The sequence below is a fragment of the Lytechinus variegatus genome, chromosome 17 (assembly GCF_018143015.1).
Source record: "Lytechinus variegatus isolate NC3 chromosome 17, Lvar_3.0, whole genome shotgun sequence".
NCBI lineage: Eukaryota > Metazoa > Echinodermata > Echinoidea > Temnopleuroida > Toxopneustidae > Lytechinus > Lytechinus variegatus.
In genome coordinates, this window is record NC_054756.1 from 26,012,987 (window position 1) to 26,027,179 (window position 14,193).

Below are 14,193 nucleotides of genomic sequence, written 5' to 3' on the forward strand. Positions count from 1 at the left end.
AGATTTCTTTTCTGTTACATTGTACTATACCCTGTATGGCGGCAGGGAATTTTGATAGGGGTGAGGGAGCAAGACCATGTGGATAAATCATTTCAATCAAGTAATGCCGGCCTATAGAATAGCTCTCCTCTTTATAAACGCCGTCCACAAGTGGAAAGAATATTTAGGGTCTAAAAATAGAATTTTGAAAATATCATTTGTAAAAAAAGGGTGAAATAATTCATGATTGGAAGCAGCTATAATAGCGTACAAATGGGTCAGATGGGGCTTTTGACGTTGCAGACAGACCAAATCAGGGTTTGCGGATGGGAATTTGATAGAGGTTGGGGGACCAAGACAACCAACAGTGAATTCATTTTGAGCAAAATATGGGGCATTGCAAGAAACTTGCAATCGAAGCAATCGAACGCAAATCAATTTCAGACTCCAAAATCATGAGAGTCATACTTTTCATTGCAAACTTGCAACTGATCCATAAAAAAATCCAAATTGATATGTTCTAGATAAACTTAATGTATCATCACCTGTAAATTTGCATCTGATCAAATTTTGGGATTGATTGCAAATATCTTCTTGAAACACTCAATATATAGTTCTTTTTACAAAAAGCGGCCATAAACAAGCAAAATGATTAAAAAAATAGAATAAAACTTATTAATTAAAAATTAAAACCCTTTTTATCAAAAAAGATTTCATTGACCGATTGATTTTATTTTTGCACCCATTGCATCAGATTTAAATTTAGACGGTAATATGTACAATTGTAAAATATAACAAATTTATAATATTGTATCATAACCACTGGATCAATAATATTTAAACACATATAGACCTTTTACTTAATAAGGACAAAGACAATTTAAAAGAATGAAAGAGACCATGTTTACAATCATGAGCGATTACACTTGATTTGGGGAAGCTGCTCGCATAAAAGTCACAGGTCAAATATTTAATTAACTCTAAATACCTTTTAATCTTTGATATATTTTCTTTAAATCTTCGGAATTATGTTAATGGGTAATGCAATTGGGCATATCATTCACCATTAACACAAATGGCATTCATTAGGCAAACACCACTAAGCCACTATAGCTTTACAATTATCCAACATGATTATATATACCACTAGGCACATACTACTAAGACACCATATTGATACCAATCATACCATTATAGAGGCACATACTACTGAGACACCATTGAATACCACTGAGACACCATTGTATACCACTGAGACACCATTGTATACCACTGAGACACCATTGGGTATATAATGGTATACCATGCAGTCATACCATTAGAGGCACATACTACTCAGACACCATTTGACACCACTGAGACACCATTGGGTATAAGGTATACAATTCATCATACCAGTCATACCATCAAAGAGACACATACTACTGAGACACCATTGAAAATACCACTGAGACACCATTGTATACCACTAAGATACCATTGGTGCATGGTATACCATTCATTATACCAGTCATACCATTAGAGGCATACTGAGACACTATTGAATACCACTGAGATACCATTGTATACCACTGAGACACCATTGGATGTGTGGTATACTATTCATCATACCAATCATACCATTACAAGCACATACCACTGAGACACCATTGAATACCACTGAGACACCATTGTATACCACAGAGACACCATTGGGTATATTATGGTATACCATGCAGTCATACCATTAGAGACACATACTACTGAGACACCATTGAATACCATTCATTATACCAGTCATACCATTAGAGGCATATACTACTGAGACACTATTGAATACCAGTGAGACACCATTGTATACCACTGAGACACCATTGGTGTATGGTATACCATTGATCATACCAATCATACTATTACAGGCACATACTACTGAGACACCATTGAATACCACTGAGACACCATTGTATACCACTGAGACACCATTGGATGTATGGTATACTATTCATCATACCAATCATACCATTACAAGCACATACCACTGAGACACCATTGAATACCACTGAGACACCACTGGGTAAATGGTATACCATTCATCATACCAATCATATCATTAGTCACATACCACTGAAACACCATTCGGTATATGGTATACCATTTACCATTAAATAAACTACCAATTACCATTAAGAACTTACCATTGAAACACCACTTAAATACCATTCACGTACCATTTACCATTCAGATCACCATTCAACTACCATTCGGCACCATTCAAATACCATTGGCGATTTTTATAAGTGTTGTTGGAGCGGTCGTGGAGCGGTAGGGAAAGAGGGTCTAATTTCGCTCTCAAAATTGGGGAAAAAATCGAAAACAAGAAAAACAACAATCGAAATTGAAAATGGTAAACGGTAGTGAGCGGTGATGATTTTTTTTATCTCCGCTCCACGACCGTTCCAACAACGCTCGGGCGGTGTGACCATGCCTTTAATCATCTGACGCCTCGGTGAAGGCATGGACCTATTACGAGATAAGTCAGTTAGGGAAGCAAACCCTGTTTAAGAATAAACAGAGGCTGAATATTTATTTCTCCTGGAAACTAATTCACTGGAAATAGTTTCATCATTACAAAGTTTGTGTTTTTCCCAACTAGAATATCAAAGATTACCAATCCTCACTAGATTCATATCACGTGAAATTTTGCATAATTGATATTCTTTGTTTGGAATATAACATAACCCGTTCACATTTCTGTATTTTCTGTGTCAGATTTTTGGTATCGACACCCCCCCCCCCCCTTGACTGGGGGGCGGGTCAAAACAGTCATCCGTAACTACCGTAGCCAGCTGTTTTGAATAGGAGGGGAGGCAAAACACCCTTGTTTCTCATTAAATTCATATCTGTATGCATAAAACATTTATTTATACATTCAGGGGTGGATCCAGCTTTCGCCAATAAGGGTGGGGGATGATACAGATTTTCCGCGATCGGCTGCTACATCAAAGCTGATTTTATTTTCTTTTTCTTTGAAGGAAGGGAAGTCCAAGCAGTTATTGCTTAGCTTTGTTCTTATAAATAAGATAGTTGTATCTGATATTCCGACCTAAAAACTGAACACTGTATAAGCATTTCTTGTATTCATGCAGAAGGAAGGTACGTTGTGAGACAATTACTTACATGATTAATGCGAGCGCTAAGCGCGAGCGGAATTTTTAGATTTAGATTTAGACTTGTATTTAGACTTCTAAAAATTTATACCTAAACTCCGAATATTATTCATATATTGTTTTTAACCAACTGTCTGCTTATATTTAAGATATAATTCCGTTGCAACTGCCTATCAGAGGGGGGGGGGGTTGATGTCGATATGTTCGCGTCTGTTATTATTTTATGTCACTACAGGTCAATGGCCTTGCTGACTTCCTACAACCGCTTCACTTTCTTTTCATTTCTTTTATATTTCTACCATTTTTTATTGCTTATACTATGATTTAAATTCTTTTACTCTTTTTGTTGTTGTGTGATATTATACTTGTACATATGTTTGTATATTTTTAAAGGATGTCAAATAAATTAATTGAATTGAATTATCAACGTGATCGCGAATGTCCTCACATAATTTTTTATATTCTGATCTGAAACTGGACAATTTAATTTTTTTTAGATTTAGACCTAGAATCTGGGCATTGTAAATACATTTTTAATCATAAACAGGCAATGCGAAAGCGAAGTGAGAATGAGAATTTATATAGTGACATGAAAGCTTTTGTTTTTATATCACACAAGTCTTCCCCTCACCTTATTTCATTTACTCGTTTTTGCATACTAAAATAAATCAATAACTGATTTTCGGAAAAAACGAACCTTAATTCATTTCTCGCACTGACGAACTTTCGGAATAACGAACCTTCTTTCGTTTTCGGACTTACGAACCTTCGGATTAACGAACCTTCAGAATTACGAACCTTCGGAATAACGAACTGTGGAATATTCGAACCTTCGGAATGACGAAATTTTGGAATAACGAACGTAACCAGATTTTCAAATCATGGTCCTCCATGGTAAAATTCAAGACTGTTTGTCCAGGGTGTCTATGTGTGTGTGTGTGGGGGGGGGGGGGTGTTGGTGTCTGGGGTGAGAGAGATAGGGAGATGGGTGGACAGCTCTGTGCGTGTGTGTGTGTGGGGGGGGGGTAAGTGATATGAGTGGAATATCATCTAATATAAATAGGGGAAGTTCACACTGACGAAAAAATAAAGTGTAGTTAAAACAAGAAAATGAAATATCATTTTCTCAAAATATTGGAAACGGTTTCATTGTACCTTCAGTATATCAACAGACAAATCATTTCACACCCGCTCCTGACAGAAAACAAAGTGTTTGTCCTTGATAATTCTCGTCATCATTATCACTATCACCATCCTCATGCCCGCATGTTAAAAGGTTGCAATATAGCATTCTTTTACAGAGATTTATCTATCGTCGGAGACGCCAGTGCGCGTCATTTAGACAAAAAAGAGAATAGGCCTATATACGCATGTTCCCCATTCCACTTATTCCGTGCACTGAAATCTACTTCGTTGTTCTTTAATTTTTAAAAGAAATAACTACAAAAGTGAGTACCGGGGCAAGATTCTGGATACCTTTTATCTATATCTTTATCATTTTCTATTTCTATTTCAATTTTTTCATTGGTTTTATGCTCAAATTGTCATTTTGTGACTTTTTGTTTTGTTTTGGTGTATATTATGTACAAGAATATTTTTACTAGGGGGTTGCACCCTCCAATCTCCGCTTTTTTTTAGCAACCCCCTCCATTTCCAACCTGCTAATAATCGTAACTTTGTACTTGAAAATGCTATGTTTCATTGTTTACATGTTCTGTATTATGATGATTATTGTCAAGAAAAATGAAAATGTTGGAAATGGAAATAAATGAAATTATGTGAAAAAAAGAATAAGTATTCTGTATTAAAGGTCACTGCAGTCACGGGCAGGAATAGAAGATTTCCGCTTGACTGCTTAACGCTACCATTTCCGTGTTTTGTTTTGATTTAAAGGTCTATTTTACTACTACGTCCTTTTCATCACTAGAAAACATATTAAGAAGGTATGTGATTACAAGATCAAAGGAAATGACAGATTATCAAAAATATATGCCCGCAGTTCGAGTCCAGTAGCCTCGGCTACTAGCTTTCACTCGGACATTGACACTCTACTGTTATTTTTTTCGGTTATTCAAACGAAAGTCAATAGATCGATAAGTAAATTGATAGAAACCAAACTCTAACGACAATCACATTTGAACGTATTTTGATACTAGTAAAACTTTAATGGATAACGTGTACACGCAAAAGTTACTTGCAATATCAATATTATTATTTGAAATCCCCCCCCCCCCTTCCCCGCGCCGGCGCCGCCGTCATTCATGACCATGATATTACTGGTAACTGATCCGGGATCCGGTTCATGACCGGATTGTGTTACCTTGCAAATATCCTTCCGCGTATGTATCTTGAACTTGGAGGAAGTAACGTTTCACTTTGAATGAAGTATAATGTCACGTTTGCGACCCGGGAAATAAGAATAAGGACATCCTAACCGATCAAAGCTGATCCAGTTCATCATGTTCAATTTAAACTTTTTTCCATGTTTACTACTCTTACTAGATTAAAGAAAGGTTTATCCGTACAGCACATGATTTTTCAACTACATGTATATTGGAAAAGATTACCCCATAAACTAAGACAATGTTATTCTATTGATGTGTTTAAGAAGATGCTTAAATCTCATTTGTTTTAACATGTTTAATATATTGCAAGTAGTGCTTCATTTTGTGGAGTTTTGTTTTAAGTTTTCACCGATTGTATTTGTTTTGTCATTCGTACAGCGCTTTGTAACTTTTGAAAAAGCGCTTAATAAGAAGTAATTATTATTGTTTTTTATTTATTATAGCATTTTCTTGTTGTAATTACCACTTTCTGGGGCCTCTGTGAGAGAATTCCTACACATTCAAATCAAGGGTTACACAAAAATTCACACTCAAATTAAATGTTACACCATATATGTTACTTGAGTTTTCTCCAAATGAATCACGACAAGCCCAATTTGCTCGGGCAACTCCAGATGATCTACACATTTCCGCAGTTTCTGGGTTTTCTTTCTCTCTACCAAACACGTTCCAATACAAATCTTGTTCATATCCCTGTCCCAAATATGCTTTATACATTGATCAAAATATAGTTGTTACAATATATATATTTAAAAAAAATATTTCTAATAAGAACCATCATTTTTTTTAAATATGATGTCTAAGAGCGTTCTGTAGCACTGTCTACATTGTCAAAATAATAAAGAAAAAGCAGGATTTGCTAACAGGTAAAGGAGAAAAAAAATCATCATTTGAAAAATAAAGAAATAAATGTCTGAAAGCATTATCTGCGTAAATTTACCAAAAGATAAAGAAAACAAGGATATGTCTACCTCTAAACGATAAAAATCATCATTTTTCAAAAAATTCTGATTCAAGCGTTCTGTATAAATGATCAAAAAGAAAGATAATAAATTATTCACCAAAAAGGGAAATCCTCACCTCGATGTCCTGTGTTTATGGCCGATTATTCAGATAAAACACGGAGAGATAAGTAACTCGAACGACCAAAAGTATTCTTCACTTTTTGAGTGGGCTGTTTGATGATGAAGAAAATGAAACTTCTCACTAAATACGTCGGTATAAATGTGCACTGCAATCGAAGTGTAAAATCAACATGATCAATCAATCAATCTCCTGAATAATCTGCTTTCTTTGTCAGAAAACGTCATTAAGAACTGTTACAAATAATTCAGTCTGTAGTTTCGGTGAAACATTAGCGCGTTGTCGTATGTCCTCGTTGAACTGAATCTGTGCCCAGTGTCACGGATTTGCTTTCGGTTGCAAAGTTTGGAAAGCAATTCTAATTGGTTCGCGAGAATAAAAAGCACACGCAACCGCGATAATGATTGGACTATGTACTTTACGATTGCGTACGACGTTTGTCAGTTACCGAGGAGCCCAATTCATCACCGTGTACTCTAGCTCCCAACCCCTGGTCACACCGAACAAACCACGCCTCCAGACCGATCAGAGCTAAATTCACGTGGCATGTCATTGGTCGATTAAGAGGCAATAACGTTGGCAGTGAGACTGTGGCATCCGGGTGGAGTAGGTTTCAAATCTTTCTGGAAGTCTAGTACATGGCTACCTCCTAGGGCTACCTGCAAAAACAATCATCTGAGCTCCGTAAATAGAAAATGGGAAATATGTATCTCCTGTCGGGCGTATATCCCAGAAACTAAAAAAAAAAAAAAGGGTTGGGCTGAATCAACCATGCCTCATGATCATATTTATATCTTGCCAGTTGTATCTCGTAACATATTCTCGTATTTTTGTTTTTTATTCGTTCTTTATTTTCTGTATCTCATGATGTCCTGTTACTATATATGTTTTCCCTATATTGTATTTTTTTTTGCTGATCCGGCCATCCTGTTTAAATAATCGCGAATAAATGAATGAATGATTGAATCAATCAATCAATAAAAAATTCATCCATCAATCATGCAGTGGTCGCTGACATGGGAAGGGGGGGGGGGGGAGGGAGGGGTGACCATGCAAAAACACAATCAAATAAAATACTATTTTTCCCGGTTTTTTTTTCATGTTTATGGAAAAAAAAGTGTGCTGAATCCCCGTCCCCGGTCTGCACCCCACCCCCGCAATCATTGGCCCCTGATATTATGCTGGATGAAATGCTCCACCCCAATGATTTGAATGAAAAGAGAAAATCCAACAAGCATAATACTGAAAATTTCATCAAAATTGGATGTAAAATAAGAAATAGTTATGAAATTAAATAAAATTTTGCTTAATTTCGCAAAATAGTTATATGCACATTCTGGACGGTAGGCAAATAGAGAAACTGATGACGTCATCCACTCACTATTTCTTTTGTATTATATATATTATATGAAATATTCTAATTTTCTCCTCATTGCCACTTGAAACAACGATTAATCTCCATTTGGAATTAGCAATGTTTCTATATGGTTCAGTCAAGTAAAATATTGTATAAATTCAAACAATAAAAAAAAACAGAAATAGTGAGTGAAGGAAATCATCGATTGTCTCATTTGCATGTCACTGAAATGTGCATAATTATCATAGTAACTGTTTTGTGAAAAATAAACGAAACTTTATAAATGCCATAGCTTTCTTATTTCATATGGTCTGACGTGTATTATTTTCCATAGGCATCACCCCCTGGAAATGTTATATAGGTATGCAAAATGGCAAATGTCAACACATTTTCTTTTAATTAAAGCCCTTTTCCTCTTTTTTTTTTGGGGGGGGGTGTTGTAAATTTTTCCTGGAACAAAATCTGTTTGAAGCGAACCCCACCCCCTTTTTTGCTTGTCAAATTTAACCAGTACCCCTTGTTAAAAAAAACTCGATCCCAGTGCCCTGATTGTTTGTGTGTATATTCATAAATATTCCTTGTGAGACAACTATTAGTACTTTTATGTGTGTAGAGAAGCTAAAATTACTTTTGCTACTTGGAAACATAGTTATTGTGGTATGAATAATGATGACAAGTGAATTAGTGTGTTATAATTCCAGTGGGCCTGTATTACAAGACTACACTGCACATAATGTGGTATTATGGGTAATGAACCTGACCAGAAATGCGTAGTTGAGGGCTTGAGTTGGGGCTATATATCGATTAGAAACCAATCGCTGGTTCGTATACTCTTTAAAGGACAAGTCCACCCCAACAAAAACTTGACTTGAATAGAAAGATAAAAATTCAACAAGCATAACTCTGAAAATTTCATCAAAATCGGATGTAAAATAAGAAAGTTATGTCATTTTAAAGTTTCGCTTCATTACATGCACATGTCGGTCGGTATGCAAATGAGGAACTGATGACATCACTCACTCACTATTTCTTTTGTATTTTATTATATGAAATATGAAATATTTTGATTTTCTCGTCATTGTCATGTGAAATGAAGTTTCATATTCCTTCCTGAACACGTGGAATTCCACTATTTTAACATTTTGTGCTTCAGGCAAGGAGGTCCTAATCGTCAAATTCGTAACAATTGAAATATTGTATAATTCAAGCAATAAAAAACAAAAGAAATAGTGAGTGAGTGACATCATCGACTCTCACATTTGGATTTAACTGGCTCGTTCATATAACTATTTTGTTTAAAATAAGCCAAACTTTCAAATGTTATAACTTTCTTATTTTACATCCGATTTTGATGAAAGTTTCAGCATTGTGCTTCTCTGATTTTTCTTTATTGATTTTAATCAACATTTTTCTGAGGTGGACTTGACCTTTAATTTTCCACTCCGTTTTTTTTTTTTTTATTTTTAGTTTCTATGTAATTTAAAAATAAAATAAAAAGCAGCATACACATTATTAGTTTACATTAGAAAAAGTACAGCTTATCAACAGATGATAAGTAATAAACATGTTTAGCTAGAATCAAGTTTTGCTTTATAACGTATTGTTTCAATTCTGAGGGACCGTATAACAAGCCTGGCTTCCAAAGGTCTCCTCGTCTTCCTTGTCTTTATATTACATTCCTTTAGTTATCGATATTTGTTGCTTTTAAACGTTTTTGACATATGCGTTAGCATATATAATTTTACATGTATCTTGTTTTGTTAACTTTTTCAAGGAGGATCAATACAGTTCATTCATTCATTAAAAAACAGTCTCTTTGTCTCTTAAAGTATTCCTCAAAGTATATAGTAGAGTAAAGGCAGGAATGTAAATAACAGAGGGATAAAAATCAGGATTATTTTCCACTCCTTTGCGAGTAGTAACCAGCATTATGGCTTGTTTTTGGAGTGAATATATTGTATAGGCCCCATACCTCGTAATGGAAAACTAATTTTATCAAAATAACCTACACTTTCTGTAGCTCCTACACTGTTATTTATCCTTAAAGGAAACCAAAACACAAGAAGAAAAGCAATCTTATTGGAAAGAGTAAAATGAGAGGAACAATTTAAAAAAAAGTTTCATCACAATTGGTTATGAAATAAGAAAGTTATGGACGATTAAAAAGTCTTGTTGTACTTACTGTGTGGATCCTCAAATTGGCCAACGTGCTTCAAAATGGCTGATTTTGTGGACAACTCTCCATTTGTTTTGTACACATATTTTCAGATTTCCCCCTTTATTTTACATATTTCACATTTTCTCCTCCTGACCTTGACGTATATGGTGTGGATTATATTTTCCCATGACATATGTTGTGCTCAGAAGGAGGCAAGATGCAATTTGAAAGATAATGAGGAAAATCTGAAAATTTGTGTACAAAACAAATGGAGAGTTGTCCACAAAATCAGCCATTTTGAAGCACGTTTGCCAATTTGAGGATGCCCATAGAAAGTACATCAAGAGTTTTCAAACTCCCATAACTTGCTTATTTCATACCCGATTTTGATGAAACTTTTTTTAAATTGTTCCTCTCATTTTACTCTTTCCAATAAGATTACTTCTCTTCTTGGGTTTTGGTTTCCTTTAAGCTAAATAAGTTCCTGCAGCAGAGTCTCGAGAACACCTGTAATCTTACCAGATTGCGTATAATCTTACAGGAAATTGGTATTTGGTGTATGGAATCTTACAAATTTCCTTTAATAAAACACCCTTTCCTTTTTTTGAACAGACCTGTTCTGCTAAATTGCAGAAAAAATCCTGTTTTATGAATTTACAGAATGATTCTGTTATTGTTTTCTGCGTAATCGCTTCTTTTTTTAATCTGTAAAATCACGGGTTTTTTTAACAGTGGAGGAATAACAGCAGTCAAAATTTGTCGTCATTGTTGTCTCCCCTTTTCGTTATCAATATTCTGTTTTTATTTTATTTGAATTAATTTTGAATAATTTCTATCAAATGAATTTGTTTAGTTTATTTCATTCATTTATTTTATGTTTTATTTTTAACGTGTGTATGTTTGTGCGTGGGTGGGGATCAGATGATTTTTGTTTGGGCATTTCACTGCACCACCCAGTCGCGGATCCAGCAGGTGCCTGGTAGCATGGGGGGGGGGGCAAGGGGTTGATAGATGTGATCATGGCTAAGTTAATGTTGATTGCTTGGTTGTATAAAAAAATGAGGGGAAACTTAAAAAATAAAATAAATTGTGGATGACCTTTTACGTCTTTGTTTGGTTGTCAGCAATGTTTCGAAGAAGGTGAGCCCATGGTGCCCCCCCCCCTCATCCACGTCCATTGGTCATTCATCCATGTCTGCATGGGTCCGCCAAATCGACCCACCTCATTTTTTTTTGCATTTAAAAAATCTTTTTCAATCCTCCCTTCCAAGCAGCTAGGGATTATCAAAATTGTATTACTTCCATTTTTTTATTTTTCAAAATGTAATTATTTCATTATTATTTTTTTTTGGGGGGGGGGTGGGGCAAGATTTGGGTTGTACTAATCGCAGAGTGGGTGTTTCATAAATCTGTTCGCAAGTTAAGAACGACTGGTGAACCTTTCTTGCGCATTAAATAATTATAAACGAACATTGTTTTAATGGTGAATATGCATTTACCACCACAAAGGATCGCCAGTCGTTCTTAAAGGGCAAGTCCAGCCCCTCCCCCAAAGTTGATTTTAATCAATAGAGATAAATCAAACAAGTACAATGCTGAAAATTTCATCAAAATCGGATGTAAAATAAGAAAGTTTTGATATTTTTTCGCTTATTTTCCACAAAACTATGCACAACTCAGTGATATGCAAATGAGAGAGTTGATGATGTCACTCACTCACTATTTCTCTTGTTTTTTTTATTGTTTGAATGATATAATATTTAAATTTTCACAGATTTGACAATAATGTCCCTCTTGGTTGAACCACAAAATGTTCAAACAATGTTAATTTCAGATGTTCAGGGAGAATTAAAACCTTGTCCTCATGACAAATAAGGAGAAAATTGAAATATTTCATATAATAAAATACAAAATAAATAGTGAGTGGTGATGTCATCAGACCCCTCATTTGCATATAGCGACCAGGATGTGCCTATAACTGTTTTTGTGAAATTAAGCACATTTATAAAACATCATAACTTTCTTATTTTGCATCTGATTTTAATGAAATGTCAGTGATATGCATGTTTGAAATTTCTCTTTTTATTCAAATCAACTTTTTGTTGGGGTGGACTTGTCCTTTTTAAGTCAGCTTGATGAAACAAAGACCCGGGCGCCTGTAATTCAATCATTTTCGTTTGTGTCATGCACGTAATTATCATGATAGTATTTCAATAAACAGGAAGCTTATCTTCTTAGTATAACCTCTGGTATTCCGAAGCGGTCGTCGTTAAAGTGAATCGTACGATGGTGTTTCGACGAGGTTAGTTGAACACAAACCACAATGATAACATCTCTTTGAAATTTTATTATTTTATTTTATGAATATTTCAATACATTCAGGAATAAATAAAATTATAACTTTATTAAAAAAAATATGAAGCAATATACTATTATAAAATTAATAACACAGATGAAATAGCGGAGTATCATACATTAATTTCGCTACCTAAAACATTTCAGTTAGTACTTTAATATATTCATTTAGTCTGTATTTCGTAATATTTTACGAATCCCCTTTTTTTACTCATTTATTAATTCATTTTATCATCGATTTATATATTTGTTTATTTTCATCAGAGTATTCAGTGTGCGACTGTAATTGTTTAGGCCTATACTAAATACTCTTTTTAAAATATATAGCTCAAACCTTTCTTGAGCCTATCAATGACAACCAGTGGTGAAATGGACAAAGATGGGCACAGTAAGGCGCTTTTAAATTGTGACCAAAAAAAAAACTTAGATGTCCAGAGTGAGTGACTGAAGCGAGGCATGAAAAATGACCTTTTCAAAATGAATATATATAGGCCTATTCAATTTCGTGATTGACTTTGGCATATAGCATTCAGAACATCCTTCCTCCGCTTCCTTTTTCTTGGTCTCGAACTTATCATTATTTATTCATGACTTTATATATATATATATAAATTTATCTATCTATTCATTTATTTATTCATTTTTATATATATATATATATATATTTATCTATTCATTTATTTATTCATTCATTCTTCTATTGACTGCTGATTGATTGTTATATATTAATTTGTTTTATTTTTATTATTATTTATTCATTTATTATTATTTATTATTTATTTATTTATTCATTTATTTATTTATTTTTTTTTTTTTGGGGGGGCTTCTTCTGTATACCAGTAGAAACAACGTGGATCCTATAGCTCTATGCCATATCAGATTGCCTATGAGCCGGATCCATGGGTAACACTTCGTAATTCCGAAGGTTCGTAATTCCGAAACACTTAAATTGGCTATACTTTGATGTTCGTTTTTAATTCGAAAACGTAAAAGGGTTCATTAATCCTAACATTTGTGGCGTTATTCCGTAGGTTCGTTAGTCCGAAAACGAAATAAGATTCGTTAATCATTTCGTTTTCGCACTAACGAACCTTCGGAACTACGAACCTCATTTCGTTTTCGGATTAACGAACCTTCGGAATAAAGAACCTTCGTAATTACGAACCTTCGGAATAACCGAACCTTCGGAATTACGAAGCTTCGGAATTACGGATGTATGCGATTTTGTCAGTTTTAGTTCGGACTAACGAACCTTCGGAAATATAAACCTTCGGAATATCCGAACCTTCGGGATAACGAAGCTTCGGAATTATGTAAGCGGGATCTATGGATGTGTGGGCCCAGTGGAGGACCATGACCCGGAGAAGTCAAAGCATTGGAGGGGCACAGCATTGTTCTTAAACAATACAGTGCCCCTCCAATGCTTTGTCTCCTCCGGGTCACCGTCCGCCACTGTGTGGGCCCCACAGATAAAGCCTATAAACATGTTGTAATTTACTTGCACAAATTTCAAATTTCCAATAGTTTGTGACATCTTAATTTTGTTTCTTTATAGGAAAGGATGTGAATTTTGTGTATTGATATAATAAAGGTACAGCAAAAAACATTTTCAATTTTCTGAGAAAATGGAAAATGAATTTTTTTTTAATCATAGAAAGTTGCTCTTACATGACGTCACAAATCAAATGATTTGAATCCTAATTAATAACTTTTTATTCTTTAATGGATTTTCCTCAAACCTACGGAAAAATATATTGTTATAATTTTGTT